Below are 18,443 nucleotides of genomic sequence, written 5' to 3'. Positions count from 1 at the left end.
AAGAGCATTGAAGGCAAAGGGAGTGTTGGTGCTAATATTCTGGGCCCTAACACAGGGAAGCAGGAGCGACCGTGTGGAGTGTAGGGACCAGAACGGTGACCAGTGGGGAGAACATCTCTTCTCAGGCTGGAGGGACGTGTCGACTGTTTGTACTTTTCATTGGAAGCTCACAGGGCGTGCAACGTCTTTGCTGTGCTCCCAGCTCCTACTCAGGGGAGATGGAGGATCCTTAAAGACACAGATGGAGCTACTTATTTCTCTTAGAGGTTTCCAGAGAGCACACACAAGTGTACTGATGTAAAGGGGAAAAATCCAGGAAGAAAACATTGCTGTCCCCTCACCCAATACACATTGTCTCCCATCTTTGTTAACATAGGCTCAAGGAAACTGGAAATGATTGCCTCCTAAAATTTTTACAATTTTTTCCCTTATGTTGCATCTTTTTCTGTCAATTATAGGTGTGGAAACTGGCAACCAAGCTGTCAGCGTGTGAAGAATCCATTTAAAAAGATGCATCTGTCCATGGGTGTGAGGCGGGAGAGAAGGTCAATTAACAATTTCATCTGGGCATCAGCCTGCCGGTTTTGATAAAGCTGTATGTTTGAAATACACAGAGAAACCTAGCCTGCTTTTTAGGTGATCAGTATCGACTGTTCAACCCTGGTTGTACAAATGATCATCAAAATTAAGAAGGTCAGGGTTTACACAGAATGTCATATGTGAAAAGACCATTGATCTTTGCAACGGTGAACAATCCTAGGAAGATAAAAGACATACACAATACGGTAAAGAAATGCATCTGACTATCCCTTGGGAGGAGGTAGCACTGTATTTTAGTTATATTCCTAAAATTTTCTGTACAATACTAGTAGCAAATATTTACCAGGCATTTCCTGCATGCCTGGCACGTGTAACATGTTTTAAGATCCGCATTTCTCACACTTTAATGGGTGTGCGAGTCACCTTGGGATCTTGCTAAAATGGGGTTTCTGATTCAGGAGGTATGGGGTTGGACTTAAGTTTCTGCATTTCTAATAAGCTCTAAGATGATGGGGATGTGCTGAATTTCCATCCACAGCTTACCTAAGAAGGCATTATACAATGCATTATATAATTCAATCAGAGTACAGCCCAGTGAGGCTGTTAATATCAACACTTCTCTGTAGGTCAGGGAACTAAGGGTCAGCGAGGTTAGGCGGATCCTCCCAGGTCTCAGCTAGGGTGCAGAAGATGTAATTCTGACTCCAGAGTTCATATACTCAACAACTATCTTCTAGCTGCCTTCTATCAAAATGGAATCCCTCTTGACGGCTTTATCCTATAATTAATGTATAAATTTTAATCGGCAACAATATGTCCAAGCCTCTCAGCTTCATCGAGCCAGTCTCCCTTTGTTTTAATAGGTTTCTGCAGCCAGTATACAGTCCAGTTTATTAAAGGGAGCTTGTTTTCTTCATGTAGACCAGCTCGTAATCGCAAGCCACACTGACATTGCCCAGGCTGCTTCTGGGATACTAACTGTTTTAAATGTTAGTCTGGTTTCGCGGGAGACATTCTGCGGAACATTAGTCTCAGCTCAGAAATGTGCCCTGCGTTAAAAGGCAGGCTGGGGAAGGGCTTCTTTGAACGTTCCCAAAGTAATGATTATGGATAAACAGATTGTGCACATTCGTATTTGGTATCCAAGCAATTTGTCTACATTCAGTTCAATTCCAGAAACCTTCACTGAACACCAACTGGATGCTAGGTGCTGTGACTCGGGCTGTAGTGGAAGCAGAGACAAATAAAGAGGGACCACGCTTTCCTAGGAACTTAGGGTATCATCCTTACCTCTCAGCACATCCGAATTTTGTGTAATTAATTAACATCCAAGCTAAAGAGTCAAAACCAGCCATGGACATAGACATGGACATGGTGATGAATGAGGCAACGTCTGTCTGCACTGGACACATCTGATTTTAAAGAATCCTGAGAACAAACAGGTTTGACGCTGATAATGTGACCTCTTGAGTGAACCATTTGCCTTGTGTGAAAATGCTCAATTGCTTCTGTCTTTTTGTTGGCTCAAATTAACATCTACTTTATATTAAAAAAACAAAAAACAAACAAACAAAAAAAAACAGCCGTCACATGAATATTGTGGTTGGGGACACTGGAGAGAGAACTAAGAGAGAGAATTATAGGTCTTATCCGTGATCATCAAAATTCATCCAATCAGCTAATGTGTGTTGAATGCCTACCGAGGGCAGTACCGTGGGCCAAGATTTCTGGCAAGTACAATCAGTGGATTCTTAAACTTTCTTGTGCATAAACATCACCAAGGGTGTATTCATACAGTTGAATTCTGCTTAGCAAATAATAAGAAACTGTGGATACACTTAACAACAGGATGCAGCTCAAAAACATTATCCCGAGGGAAAGAGTCAGACATCCTGGGTAGATTCGTTGTTCTAAAATTAACTCTCCTGAATACACCAGACAACTATCAAACAACCTCAGGATTTTGAAGCCGTTTCATGGAAATGACCGCTGACCACCCAATCTAAAGGAGACCCCTCTCTGTTTATTTCCGTCATGACAATGACCATAATTTGTAATTACATATTTATTTACCAGTTTGAATGTCAGCTCCTATCGCTGTACCAGACTCTAGGTGCTGAGATGCAGGAGTTACACAACCACGATTTGCTGCTTTATACCAGATGGCCCAGGTCAATAAACTCAATCAATATTTGTTGCAGTGATGACCCCAAGCTCGTTGGGAGGAACAGTGGCTGATTTTTTTTTTTTTATGTCTCTCAGGAGTGACAATAAAGACACAAAGGGGGGCTCTCAAAAATACGTTGTGATTGAAAAAAAATCACAGGAAACAACTGTATGGCTCATAATCTAGAAAAAAAAGTGTCGTGAGATTCTTCATCCAAATGTGGATGGATGACTTTCCAAGCAGGGAAAATTAGCTCCGGGAGTAAATAATGCGAACGAGCCTTCATTTAAGCTACTTTAAACTAATGAATGGACTACGTAACAGGAAATATATTGCTGTAAGTTACTCTTCATTTTACACATCTCAGAAGATAGCAGAGTCTAGATAAGGGGTTCTCAGTCCAGACAGAGCAGCAGACCCACCTGGAAGGCTTTATAAATCACAGGTGCCTGGGTTTTCCCTCCCCCCCCCCCCCCCCGAGGCAGTGATTCAATTGTTTTGGACGGGTTCTGAGTACTGATAGTTTTAAAGCCTCCCCAGGGCTGTCAGGGCTGAGAATCACTGTCTAAGGGAGAAGCATATATATGATATAATGTGTGCTTTGCTCAGAAAAAGCAGGATTCAGAACCTGTCTTAGGCACTTTCTAGCAATGTGACCTGGGGCGGATCTTTGAACCTCAGAGTTTATATTTATAAAATAGGATAGTAATGTCTACTTTTAAGGTGGTGAGGATCAGAAAGTATATAAAATTCCAGTACATAGTAGGTCATCATGATTGATCGCTCTCATTATTTCCATATTTAGGTAAGATAATTTTTTTAAATTTATTTTTTAATTGTAGTATAGCCAGTTCACAATGTTGTGTCAATTTCTGGTGTACAGTGTAATGTTTTAGTCATATGTGTATACATACATAAATTTGTTTTCATATTCTTTTTCATTATGGGTTACTACAAGACATTGAATATAGCTCCCTGTGCTGTACAGAAGAAACTTGTCGTTTATCTGTTTTATACATAGTAGTCAGTATCTGCACATAGGTAAGATAATTTCTGCTTGTCTTCTTCAGTTTAGTCCCAAACGACTGAGGTACATGGAGCGTATGGTGATCGCCTCTTATCTGGGCTGTGGAATGGGTGCTTGCATCTCTGAGAGGTTAAATTGGCCAATAGGGTGACAGGTGTAGTATCAAAGCTAACTTCTGGTAGACCCCTCTCAACTCACATTATTCCAAGGGAGATCGGAAGACATTAAGTCAATTAATAATAACAGAAAATCAACCATGGTATTTAACCTTTTTGAGGAATTTACCACGGGCAGGGCATTGTTCTGTAAGCCCTGCTCGTGTCATTTTCTTCAATCCTCAGAGCACCCCTGTGGGATTGGGCACTGCGGTTGTAGGGCAGAGGTCTTTGGGCCAGTGGAACTTGGCTTGAATCCCTGCTCCTCCCCTTCTGAGCTGCATCATTCTGGACAAGTTCCTTAGCCTCTCTAAACTGGGGGCCATGAGAGACCGCCTCCCACAGGATTGTTGTGAGGATTCAGAGAGTTGCCATAGAAGGCTTTTATCAGAGTGTCTCGCACGTAATGAATGCTTGGTAAACGTTCAGAATGATGATTCATCTTCTGAATGTTTTTGCCCGTGTGTGCGCTTCTCTTCTCTGCAAAGGAGATCGCTAAGGTCTCTTCCACTTAGAGCATCCTCAGAGTCTAAAAACATTAACAAGTAAACAAGTGCCAGGGAAGGACCAAAGGCCTTTCAGCCCCTCTGGTGGACAAGTGCCTGAAAAGACCTTAAACCCTGACTGCTGTTTAGCTGGAGACACTGCTCACCCCAAAGCAGGAAGTAAGGATCGTTATTTTCACATTTTAAGAAAAGCAGCGTACATCTCTGTTCGTGGGCTCATAGGGAAGGGGGCAACTCCTTCACTAATCCGGGCTTTGTTTACTTAGTGGAGACATTTTGCTCATTTTCCCTCTCCCAGAAGAACGTGTTGGAAGGTTGGCATGGCTTTCCTTTACTCAGCTGAAAACAGACTTCGCTGAGGTTTGGCCAACGGTCAGACGCGGGGTTTTTATTTATGGCACGCTCTGCCGCATGCCTGCCCGACGCCAAACACAGGGGCCCCAGTTACTTCTATGCTTGCCCTGCAGAGTGATGTAGAACCATCTTCAGATTCTCAAGAGCCATTTCCTTTGGAGATGAGTAGCGTTTGGGTCTGGACAGGGTGGGGCAATTTGAAAGTGATGGAGCGCCTTAAGTCTGTCAAGAGGGCTACATTTTGCAAACCTTTGGAGTTTGGAAACTGGTGAACATCAGTGAATGTCAAAGATCTGGACCACTGCAAACATATCTTTGCTGTGCTTAATAACTGGCATCTTGAGAATGCTACCCCCCCGCACTCCCACCCTCATTTTCCATTATTTTGGGTTGGACACATACCAGTTTGGTGAAGAATAAAGTGCAGTAATGGTGGGGTATAAATCAGCTGCTAAAAATCCAGCAGCTCCTTTTTCTCTCCTTGGTATTATTTCCAGTGACTCTTAAAGGGCCAGACACATGCAAACGCACCTTGCTGCCTCTCTCTTGCCTACCCCCCACCCCCACCCCAGACCCTTGAGACAGTGTCTGAGCTTTGGACAGAGGGGAGGATCTTTCCCCAGACCTGCAAACTCACGATCCCCAGGGATGATTTCTCTCCCGAGACTGACACATTGCAACGCCACGATTCTGCCCTACTCTTGGCGATTTGCTGATGCGGCAGGACGGCAGATGGAGAAAATACAAGCTAAGGAAAAATGTAAAACCACGGAGACACTGTCAGGTTTCTAAAAACCAACTCCACGTACCCTTTCCCACACTTTTTATTCCTGCAAAGAAATAATGCTCCTCTCTCTGAGATCGCCAGCCTGACCTTTTTTAAGTCATCTCCTGCTCATCCTTCAAGATCCAGTATAAGACCTCGCTGTACCAGCGGCTTGCCCGAGTGTTGTGTGGAGCTGTAATACGCTTACAGCTGTTACCTCGTGTACTGGCCCTCTCCCGCACCAGCAGGTGGTCCCCTTCAGGGCAGGGACATGTCGTGTTCCATTTTTCTCTCTCCCAACCTTTCAGTGTAGAGAGATGATGAACCGACACTCGGCACATCGCTGCTCTCTGCCTGCATGGGGTAAGAAGGTCAGGAAACTCAGGTGTTGGGTACGAAGCATCTCCTAATGCATCTCTTGGTTTGGCTATATATATTTTTTGTCACCAGTAAGTATCCTGTGAGCTCATTTTTGTAATATTGTGGCGGTCAGATCTGACTCACGTGGGAGTCTGGGAAGAAGATCTGGGAGACGGAAAAATGGCCATTTCTCACCTTCTGTTTGACTCCCAATGTTAAAGATTTTTAAAACGCAGCTGGGATTGGATACGGTTAGACATGTAGACCCAAAAATGACGGTTGTGAAGGGAGATGTTTTAAAATATCACTGATACCCAGAAACAGGGAGCATGTCACTCTCACAAAGGGGCACAAAAGGAAGCCCCAGGACCAGTCAGGATGCAGAAGGAGCAGAGCGGAAAAGTGGCAGGAGCCTTTATATCGTTCCTGCAGGAAGAAACGTACAGGGCAGGGTAAACAGGCTCAGGATTGGCTGGTTTGCGTAGTGTGAGCAGCCTCGGTGGCATATGGGCTGACCTTAGTTGTCTGTTACCTGGCCCGGGGTGGTTAGGATGGGGGGATATTGGCTTAGAATGTAAGAGCTACATAAAGGAGGTGGTTGGGGAGAATGGGCTCTGGACTGGTTGGTTCCCATTCGAAAGGTCCGCTCTTAGGGAGCTGTTTGCTTTCTCTAGGAATTAACTCACTCTGGGAGCGGCAGGTCCTTCCAGTGCCAGCAAGACCCCAAGATGTCTAAGCATTGGAATAAAAAGACACACTTTGTGCATCAGGACTAACTAGCTCATTGGTTGACATCCTTACTTGGTCCTTTCTAACTGGTGAGAGTTCTGCACCGAAGTTTAGAACTAACATCATAATGACACTTTGGATTAAAAAGAAAAAAAAATGAAAGAAGAAAGGAAGAAAGGAGCAAGAAAGGAAAGAAAAAAATGCTTTTAAAGAGCAAAGGCAGAGGAAAGAAAGGACCTGGGCACAAAGTAGGTGCTCGGAATATATTTGGTGACTGAATGAATAAATAAATAAGCAGATGGCAGACTGTCAGTCTATCGATCCACCTAGCTTCCTATTTAATCATATTATGTCATTAATTTGAATGCAAGTCTCTGTGTTAGGGCCAACAAAGATATTTGCAATTTAAGCCTTTATTTAATTACGGAATAAATGCGGATGCTGTCAGTTTCTGCTGTCACTGAGCAGATGGGTGGATGGATTTTCCATAGCCCTAAAAATTACGGCTTGTAAGGAGACCCGCCTAGTCAGTCTACTTGGAAGGTGGTTTCTGCACACTCACTTAAGGGACTGTTTAGTCACTTAATCACCAAGCAGCAGTACGTTGGTTTAAGGATGGCATTTTGATTCTAGGTGAAACCTCAGTGGAAACACTGCTTAGGCTGTTATTCCTATTCCTGCATCTACCAGCGAGTATGTCCAGGGCTGCCTCCATTAAAAAAAAAAAAAATTCCCATTTTCCAAAGCAGACAAATGACTTAAGTGAGGATTTGTCACTGAATTTCTTTACAAAGAAACACCTCCAATAAATGGAAGTGTTTGTTTACAAATCATTACTAAATCAGCTTGTCGGAGAGGCTGGGATCAGAAAAATCTGGGAGCTAGGGGTTAGTGGGTAGCAGAGACTCACAGATCCTGCCAAGATCAATCAGAAATGATGAGAACAAAAATAACAGGGCTCTGGGGAAATAGGATCAATTTACACCAGTGTGATCTGCATCCAGCTTTTCAAGATTGCCTCTGCGGAGTGGAGGTCTCCTAGATGGCGGTGAAGGTTGGACAGGGATCCTGCCTGAAAGTAGCTGAAAACTCCACTTTCCAGTCATTAGAAAGGATACAAATAGCCCTCGTGATCATCACTAGGGTTAGAGGGTGGCACCCTCTCCTTTCCATGCAGGCATTGACTTGCATTTGTTGGTGTGCAATCAATTGCAATTGAGTGCAAATTGTCCTCAGTGCTTCACTGGCCAATAGTTGTCAATGACTGGCTCTGGCATATAGAACGTGGTAGAAGAGACAGTTGGCCAGATCCAAGTCTATGCCTCAAGAGGTCTGTGTGCTTCTGCTTCCTCTCCTGGAATGATGCTGCACTCGTGTAAGTCCGGTGAGTCAGCCGGACGAGGAGATGGTACTGCCACTCCATCGTTCCGGTCAACATCCCCTCATCATTGACCATCGAGGTTCCAGAAGACCCTGCCTGGAGATGTGTGAGGAAATCTAGCTGAGGTTTGCAGAGGCTGACCCGGGGCCACCTGGCTGTCCAGTACAATCCAGAGCAGAAATTAATTTTTATTATATGCCATGGAGGCTTTATGGCCGTTTACTATGCAGCATTACTGTGGCAACAGGTAACAGGTGCAATGTGCAGAAAAGCTTTGTTATTTGGCAGAAAGCGTGGACAGTGTGCACGCTCACTTTTCATTTCTAATCAGTCAGCAGGTGGTGTTCAGTTTACATCCTGGAAATCTCTCCGATTCACCTGCTTTTCAGCATCCTCACTGCCACTGCCCAGTCATCATCATCTCTTGAAACTCCCCCTGCTGTCTGATACCACCGTGCACTTCTCTCCATGTTTCATTACAAACTGCTCTGGTTTTGGAAGATTCTGATACCAGTTTTGTTGAGAGAGAAAGAGAATGGATAGACGTTTATTTGGCATCTACTTAATCCCAGGCATTTAATTAAGCTGATTAATAAGGTGAATCACCACTATAACCATAATCATAATAAATCAGCAAAGAATATCGAGGACTTTTTAGGTGCCGGGCCCCGAGTTAAGGGATTTCCATGTTTTAATCCACTCTTTGTAAAAAACCCTAAGAGGTTGGTGTTATCCCTGGCCTCATGGGGCAAATAAGGAAAGGAGTTCTTCTAGGCTAAGTAACTTGGCTTAGAGCAAACAGTAGGTAATCAGGAGAGCAAGTCCGTATACAGTTGCCCTCCCTGTTAGCAGATACAGAACTGCAGATCTGGAGGGCCGACTGCACTAGCCATTTCATATAAGGCACTTGAGCATCCAGGGATTTTGGTATGGGGCGTGGGCTCTGGAATCAAGACCCTGTGGATACCCAGGGCCAATGGTATATACCATCTCATTTAATGATGTGTGAAAAAACCTGGTCCAACACCGGCATTTGATGTGCTTGGCTACTAAGATTATGCAGCCACATGCTTAGTATGTACAGAAACCCAGGCTCTTCCTCGAGGAAAATATGCATGCATTGGGTGGAGAAGAAGTAGGAGAGATCAGGTGGGAGGAAATGGCTTTTTCCCAGACACCGAGGGCAAGCTGGGCTGAGGAGGTAAGCCTTTATATTTTCTGTAGTTGAAAAAAAAATATTGAGTAATTAAAGCAAAACCGGCAGCAAAACTCCCCAGATAGATATTCCACGTTCCATCAGCGGCGCCCGCCCACTATCCTCTCAGACTGAATAGCTTGGTGTGTGCCAGGGAGCCTGAAGACACGGTCTGTTGTTCTATTTGGTGACAACACAGCAGTGAAAGTTCCCTACTTTGCAGTCACTGCTGGCCCTCTACACTGGCACCTCTGTGTCCCTCTGAGCCGTATTTCCACTCTCCCCAGGTTATTATCCCCAAGTGAGAGTCCTAGGAGAGGTTTGCCTTTCTCGATGTAGTAAGCTGCTTAGTGGGGGCAGATGTGGAATGACTGGGGAGCCATAGATCTGGTTCCCGGGGTTAAAAAACCCCTTGGCTTCAGCAGACTCCGTATTTCTCTCACAGCCCACGTGGAACCCATCAGCAAACCCTACCGGTTCCACCTTCATCACACATCACACTTGTCACTTTTTCCGCTGCTCTTGCCATCTATGCCATCTTCATTTCGCCTAGGGGGTGGTGGTGCCTGCGGACGGCTCCCTGAGTCTTCAAAATACAGGCAGACTGATGCTATTATAATGTGAGATCATGTCATGTCTCTGCTCAAAACCCACCCATGGCTCCCGGCTCAAGCTTAGAAAAGCCAACGTCCTTACAGGGCCCACGAGATGTTACAAGATTTAGCCAATCACCCTCCTCCTCACTCGCTCCATGCCAGCCACGTGGACCTCCTTGCTCTTTCTACAACGTGTCCAGCCTGCTTGTCCCTCAAGACCCTCTCATTTGTAGTCTCTTGGACATCCTCAAGCTCTCTCCTTCAGTTCCTCCAAGTCTTTGTTCAATGTCACCTTGGCGCCGTAACCTTCCTTAGGGAAGGTCCACCATATTGGAACATACTAACCCCCTCCCACACTCCCCTCCTGCCTGTTCGTGCTTTCTTCTCACTCCATGGCACTTATCACCTCCCAAAATGCTATGCAACTTGCTGATTTGTTTATTGCCCTTCTTCTTGTAAAACCTAGAGGTTCGTGAGGCCAGAGATCTTTGTCTCTTGGGTTCACTGACAGTGCCTGACGCAGACTATGTGTTCAACGGATTTCTGTTGAATAAATGGATGGACTTTAACAGGGCAGAATTCTGTGTGGTGTTTAAGAACATGGACCATGGAGCCAGACTTCCCGGCTCAAAATTCCTGCTCTACCACATAAGAGTCTTGGGTCATTTACTTCACGTCCATAAGCCTCAGTTTCCTCATCTACAAAATGAGTATGATGATAGAACATGACTCACAGAGAGGATACATACAGAATGCTTAGCCCAGTGTCCGGCATCCACTGAGCACTCAACAGACACTGACTGTTATCATGCATTTTTTAAAAATCAGTATTTGAATTCTTTTGCTTTCTTTGGAGGTATGGTGATTTCAGAAGAAAAATGAGGCAAGCTGGGAGAGTATTAGCATTCAATGAACACCGCAGCTCATTTAATCCCCCCAACCATCCTATGAGACACTATTATTTTCCCTATTCAAAAAATGAGGCTTTAGGGAGCCTCCACAAGGTTGAGTAAAATGTCCAAGGTCGTCTAAGGGGCAGAGTTGGGCTTAACACTGAGATTTGCTTTAGCCTATTGGTCTTACTCTTGCCCCTTTGCAGCCCCCTCCCTCTCTTGACCCCAGCAGTAGCAACTTCCAGCGTCCTCACGTTCCCTGAACACTTCTGTCCTTTCCCAGTTCTGAGAGTTTGCTTGTGTTTGCTGTCTGAACTCACCGTCCCCTCCACTTACTCCCCGTAAAATCCTACCTACTTTTTCAGGCCCTCCGCTGATGCCACCTCTTCCCTCTATCCCTTAGGACAGTCCTCTAGTTTAACTCTTTCCTCTTCTCTGATTAAGGCATTCACTACCCTCTTCCTTGGGCTTTATTTGGTACCATCATGCTCCCACAAAAGGCTGATTTCCTTGAATTCGGGAAGTGCACAAGGCTTATCTGTGTGTCTCCACGGTACCTGGGGCGGCACGGTGGAGTCAGAACATAGGCAAATCCAACTTTCAGGATCTCAGCCCTGCTAGTCTGCAATACCACCGTTATACTCTTTATTTTAAATAATCAGGGTGAGTAAATGTGTAAGTCAGCTGGCCACAGTCAATGCATGTTGGCAAAACCTATGGAAAAAAAAATATATGGATGACTCTAAAGAGTTCCAACTAGTGCCCAAGAGGTGAAACACATTGATGGAGTTTCAGGCGAATAGGTGGTGATGCTATTTCAATATCCACAAGGAACGAAATTCAAGTATTAATTGGTAATCATACTGAATAAAGAGAATATAGGTCAACTGCTACCAGGCTAAAACACCAGTCATCCAAGTGTGGAACATACTGGCTGAATTAGAGCTTTTCCGTCTAAACAGAATAAGCATTCAGTAAATGTTTACTAAATTGTGGAGTTGACTTGAACTGAGATAAACCAGAAATGTATGACTTTGAAATTCAGGGGATACAAAAAAAAAAAATCAAGAAAAGAAAATTCCTATCTAGCCCCAAAATAGTTCCCCATAATTTGGTATATAAATAGAAATATCTCTTGCATGCTAAAGATAGCAGAAGTAATTGAAGGTGGACTGAAGGGTGACAAGTGATTTGATTGGAAAGGAAAATTCATCTTGTCACTTATTACCTGCAATCCAAATTTATGCAAGACCAGGCCAGGAGGCAATTTTTATTTCATCCAGGATAAACCAGAGCTTAAACTACTAAAGCTTGTCATCTTGAATGTCTCAAACGGTCATTCAAATGGTTGGTGCCCTCTTATTCAGAATGCTTGCTGTTACAGCAATTGTCAGAATGCCTCGATTTTTCCAAAATATTGCACAGTGCAATCTCATTATAACAGGATTTGCTGTAGAATGACACTTCACAGGAAAGACTTTAGTTATTGAGTTCTGTATCTTCTTCTAAGACAGACAGGTTGGTGGCCCTACACCATGAAAATTCTGACTTCCCAGAATAGTTTTATGGTGTGCATTAGTTGGGTTTAATTTCCTTCATCCTTCCATTGCATATTTCCTTTAATTCATGTTTCAACAATGGTGGACTGCAATCCAGCAACGTCAACCTGGCTCATTCTGTGTTATGACCGTTATTCTCCATTGGCCCTCCATATACACTTCCATCCTTCCCCACCTTGACTTTGTGCTCTGGGAGGCTGATCTCTGTGGACTGCAGTATCTAGGACCCTTGCCCTTTGGCTTCTGGTTGAATTTCACTAATTATGGGGCACTGGGGAAAGTTGTAAAAGAGGGGGAAAGTTGGAAAGGAGGAGGAAAGTTTGGGGTCTTTATCTCTGCCAAGACATGATCCAGCTGTGGTTGGTTCTGTTTATCTTTTTTAAGCCATAGCTTCTGTTGAACATCCCTCTTACAACTACAGCATCTCATTCTAAGTTCCCAAAACTCTTCCCCCTCCTTGTGCCTTCATGCCTAGAAGTGGTAGGGGGACCATCACTAACCCTTCTTGGTTTTCCTTTATCCCACCTACAAATTTTTGGTCTCTCATTAAGCAATCCCCAATACCCCCACTTAAGAGTGCCATCTGTTTCTTGGTAACTGTGTTTGAGGAATGCCCAAGTACTAGACAATGTCAGTAAGAAAACAATAAAAACCTTACTTGTACAATCTTTGCCCTTATATTTGCTCCTCTAAACAACCCGTGATCTTCTCTGACTACTTTATCAATCACAGTGTCCCTGCCATGATCTTCTATCAGGCCATCCTGTTTACTTTCTTCATGACACTTATCATAATCCAGAAGCATATTGTTGAATTATTACTTATCTCTTTATAGTCTTCTTCTACTACCAGAATGTATGCTCCCTGAGGACAGGTATAGTGTTTTCTCTTGTAAATAGCTTGACAGTAATTGATGCATGGTAGAAATAAAAGAATGGATTTCTACCTAGGGCAACAATGGGTATGATAGAACCAGTCATCCATGAAGAGCTGGGAGTCAAGCACCTGGTCATGAGTTAGTCTTCAGGAGCAGCTCAGGTCCTGATCTCCAGCTCAGCAGGCAGAAGAGGGCAGAATACTATGAGGCTCTCTGAATTCTAGATTCAGTTTGAAGTTTCCATCAGCCTATCTGTTGGTAGATGTGAGTAAAATGGAAGTAGGAGATTGCTCCAGGCTGAAACAGTTGCATCTGGCTTCGGCACTGGGAATGGTTAGTCAAGCTAGTGAACTTTACATTTGGCTTAGAAAAAAGGTTTAAGGGATGTCCTACCTCTAGGAACAGGAAACCTGAGAGGTACCAGCGATTTCAAAGGGACAATCAGTTACAGGATCTATGACCAACTTGGAAGTTACTACCATGGGAACTTACTACCACGTCACTCCTTAATGAGTGGATTAAAAATGATTGATTATGTGATTTAAAATGATTGTCACGGTTCTAAGATGTTGTGGCCAACTGGTACTTAAAAGTTTTACACAGGAAGAAAGGGCATCTGTATTCTTGTCTGATAGGGGATACATTTTTCACTGTGACAACCGGGGAATTTTCTTTCCTACCAGAAAATAAGCCAAAAATAACACGGAGGTGATACTCCAAAATCAGATCACAGAAGTAGAGTGCAGAGAGGATGCGGAGAGCTCCCCAAAACTGCAAAGTCATGCAACATGAAAGGGAAACCATTGCTAGCTAACGGGCAAAAGGTAGTTTGCAGAATGCATGAGAGGGAAGCGACCTCTATTTTTAATTTAGTTGATCAAGACATTATTGTACTTCAAGTGAATTTGCTGCTAAGAGAATCATCATATCAATAGAAAAGCATATTGTGAAGGTCAGGATAAAGCAGTTGAGGGCTTGAGTCTACAGAGTTTCTCAGAAACAAGACAATGCAAGTTCCTCCTTCAGTGTTCCCTGGAGAATCAGCCTAATCAGTCGAAAGGCTTTAGAAATGCTGCCCATTGTCCTTAGGCGCCTTCCTGTAGGACTCTGACAGCTGAACCATGTCTTCCTTAATAAAAGTGATTAGCACTTAGCAGCATCTCACAGGAGGCCCTTTGTCTCTTGCAGGACCTTTAGCACCATCATAGATGAGAATGTTTACCAAGCCTTTCAGAAATGCCAGGTAGATTCTAAACCTAACACATTAGCCATATTGGAAGCTTACTGGGTCCTGAGGGAAGAGGTGGGGTGTCAGGGTGCAGAGGTCCAACTAAAAATTATGAATGAAGAAAGCAACTGGGATAATGTTAATAATGGGATTCACTTCCCTAAAATGTGCTTAAAAGACTTTTTTTTTTCCTTTTTGAATCACAGTTTCCAGACATTGTAATTTTCCAATTTCTACTTCAAAATACATTGTTGCAAGGATTAGCTTCTACATCATGGCAAAGCACAGTAGGTTTTAAATTGTTAGGAGGAATGGATTCTCCATGTCATTGGGTCTACTTTGAAAACGACTCCCCTACCACTCTCTTTCTTTCATGGAGGAGAGAATAGAACACCTTGGGGACTGTCCATGTTGCATTGACATTCTACCCATCACATAATATCCCCCGTATGCTTTTCCAAGAATGGAGACCATTTAAATTCTGATCATTCCCTTTGGTTTATTGATCCTAAAGGCTTATCAGTTTTCTTGCTCAGCATGAAACTTCATCACTTCCAACTTTAGAAGAAGTTCGTACAAGAATAATAGTCAAAGGCTGAGAATTCAGTGAGGTGTCCCCCGACCCCCAGATTCCCTCAAATGAAATAATTTAACTTTTATACTATCAAGTGCCCTGGCTGTGAGCATGCCAGCAGCAAGGATGGAATTCCACTCCCTGTAACATGTTGCTACCTAATTAGATTCAGTAAGTGGATTGAATCAATGAAGTATGTCTCTATTTTACATAATTAGTTTGAACTAAAATATCTTTTAGCCACACTGGGTTCATGCCACCCAATTCTCCGTTTCTTTTCCTGTCTATTGAGGTTGATTTTAAACAGCACAGAATGACATAAAATTTAAGAATTATGTGGTTATTGGAGTTAAAAGATAATGGCTTAAGTACATGAAAACACCCAGGAGATTGATATACATCTGGAATGTTGTCTATTGTGATTGAATCAAAAATCAATTACTTCCAGGGGGAGGGTGTAGCTCAGGGGTAGAGTGTCTGCTTAGCATGCACGACATCCTGGGTTCAATCCCCAGCATCTCCATTAAATAAATAAATAAACCTAATTACCCCCCATAAAAATTTTTAAAAAATCAGTTACTTCCATACAAAGATCATACAAGAACGTTCATCGTAGCTTTCAATAATATTGCCAAACTGGAAGCAAAGCAAATGTCTGTCAACAGGGGAATGAATCAACAAATTGTGTATATCCATACAATAAAATACTATTCACTAATAAAAAAAGAGCTACCTACCGATACATACAACTACTTAGATGAATCTCAAAAATGTTCTGTTATACAGAAGAAGTGAGATGCAAAAGAATACACACTGTGTGCTTCCATTTATATGAAGCTCAAAACAAGTAAAATAACCCACAGTGACAGTCAGTCATCAGAGCCAGGCTCTCGGCTTGGGTTGTCAACACGACTGACCGGAGAACGTGAGAGGTGCCTGCTTCCACCAGGCTAGTGGAGGGATGGAGAACTAGCTTCTGGCTTGGCCCCGCTGACACCACATGGGTGGGGGAAGCAGACTGCCCCTTGCTGGGGTCCTGGGACCGGCTGGGCTTCGGGAAGATGCATGTGTTCTGTTGGTTTGGGGTTGGTGGAGGGTGGGCATTACCAAAAAGTGTTTCTGCTGTTCGTCTCCTCTTTCCCTCGTCCTTCGGTTAGGGACAACAGGCTTTTCTGAAGCTTTTTTTTTTTGTCTGTGCTGGTTAGTGATTCAGAGCTGAAGGCTTTCGTAGTGCCCTGTCCTGCATATATAGGAAGCAGTCAGGAAGCCTCAGGAACTAAATGCTGTGTCATTCCTCAATTTTCAAGGTTCCTAAGCTGTCTGCCGCCTCCTTTCCACTTTTCAGAGTCTTCTCATCCTGTTTATTACATTATGCCCAGATGATGTTTAGTGGTAAGGAGAGCCTGGATGGTGTGGGGCTACTCCACCTTCCTCGGAGTCGAAAGTCCCTATGCTCCATTCTGTTTTAATATCAGCATTTAATGGTACAACCCAACTAAGCACCGGCACACAGTAGGTGCTTAATAAATGCTCTTTGATTTGGAATCCAAGTCTTGCTTGTTTTGACCCACCTGCATTTTGTTGTAGAGTTGTGACTCGACTACCTGCTTTGTGTACTTTCAATTAGCCAATTCGTGTTGTAGCCCTACTGTGTGACGATTCCTTTCACGACCCTGAGCAGGAGTCCCCAGCCCACCTATGGAATCCTAGCACTCAGACAAGCATGGCACCTTAGTTGTGTCGAGCGTTGGCCAGACTTCTGGGATTCTGCTCCTAGAATTTGCTTTCACACGTCCTTCTCTCTGACCATGTAGACAATTATTTATGTCAGCCTTGCTGCTGTTTCCTTCATGTCTCTGAAAACTGCATGCTTTTTAGCCACAGAGGAATAGTAAGGTTTGTTTGGGTTTCCACCACCCTTTGAGGAACTTGAGGTCCTAAAGAACTATAAATTACCATGATTATCATTATGATTTAGCTGCCAACAGTAAAAGCAAGTCTAGGCATCCAAAGAATCACCTCCTTTGTGATTTTTTCCCCCTTGTGTGGGAAGTTGCATTTTCAGTGGGTTCCTCACAATTTTCTTGAGGCTTCTGGTTCCAACATTGGCAACACACATTCATCCCTACTGTCAGGGACAACCTATACGATGAAATACATTCCCCCTCATTTTAACAAGTTTAATGAGAAGGATTATTAAACTTCTCCAGGGAAGCCCCAAACAGGAGCTCTTGAGAGAATAACGCACCCTGACTCCACGTTCAAGGCAGCAGTACAGGCAACGTCAAAGGGAAACACGGACCAGCGTGTTCACAGATTGACTCCAGATTACGTATTTCCTCATTCTGTTGTATTTTATTTGAAAAAGGCTTTTGAGCGATTATAAAATCCATACCTATTATTGAATTCTAACCTATAAGCTTATACTAGACACAGATTCAATGAAACAAAATTTTTGGAAATATTTAAATGGGTAAGGGGTGCCCACGTTCTCCAGTGACAGCTCTTCCGGTGGCTTTGACATCTTCACGAGTGTCCCTGAAGAGGAGACCCACACCACGACAAGGGCTTCTTGTTTCTTTGTCCTTCACCAGCTCACCACTGTCATCTGACTAGGAGACCAGGACTAATCGCGGGATGCTCTGCATCACAGGTTGGCAGACTACAGCCTGTGGGCCCACCAGCTGCTTTTGTAAATAAAGTTTTATTGGAACACAGCCACCTTCATTCACTGACGTGCTGTCTAAGGCTGCTTTCTTGCTACAACGGCAGAATCTGTCCAGTCTTCCAGGGCTTCGTTCCCTTCATCTCTTCCTTGACTCTGTAGGTCACTGGTTCTCAACCCTGGCTACTTTTAAGAATCCCCTGGGCAGCTTTTTAAAAAGATTGATGCCTTAGCCTCGCCCTGAGAAGTCTTGATTTAATCAGTCCAGTCAAGGCTCAGTTCTCATACTTTCTGAAAGTTCCCCAGGTGATTACAGTGTACGACCAGCCCTGGGAACAATTACTGTAGGTGATCTTGTCCAGTCTCAAGGCTTTATTTTACCTACATATCAACAACTCCCAACTTACATCTCCAGTCCCAGTATCGCCCCTGAATTCCTTACGCACACATCCAACTGCTTACGTGGTATTTCCACTGGAATTACGAACAGGCATCTCACACTTCACCATCTCTGAATCAGAACTCCAAATTTCCTTCAGACCATCCCTCCCGTCTCAGTAAACAGTACTCCATTTTTCTCAGTTGCTCAGGATAAAATCCTTAGGAGTCATTCTTGGCTCCTCCCTTTGTCTTATGTTCCATCTCGAATCCATTAGCAAATCTCACTGTACCTTCTAAATGTATGAGCATCGAACTACTTACCACCTCTTGTGGCCCAAGCCATGAACGCCTTTCACAGTTACCATTTCAGTGGTCTCCTATTGCCATGGTCTCCTGCTTTCTGCCCCTGTGCCTCTGCAGTCTTTGTTAAAGCAGAAGCCAGAATGATTCTGATAGAACATGAGTCAGGTCAAATCCCTCCTCTGTTCAA

The 18,443-nt window shown here is 43.7% G+C and overlaps 1 long non-coding RNA gene across 3 annotated transcripts in view; it reads right to left on the bottom strand.

Moving 5' to 3' along the window:
• LOC123612269 (uncharacterized) overlaps nt 1–18,443 on the bottom strand; it is a 224,937-nt gene that overhangs the window by 14,614 nt on the left and 191,880 nt on the right. The gene's annotated exons all lie outside the window — the stretch shown is intronic.

The sequence above is a fragment of the Camelus bactrianus genome, chromosome 17 (assembly GCF_048773025.1).
Source record: "Camelus bactrianus isolate YW-2024 breed Bactrian camel chromosome 17, ASM4877302v1, whole genome shotgun sequence".
NCBI classification, from domain to species: Eukaryota; Metazoa; Chordata; class Mammalia; order Artiodactyla; family Camelidae; genus Camelus; species Camelus bactrianus.
The sequence above is the reverse complement of the archived record's forward strand: the minus strand, read 5'-3'. Positions and strand labels throughout refer to the sequence as shown.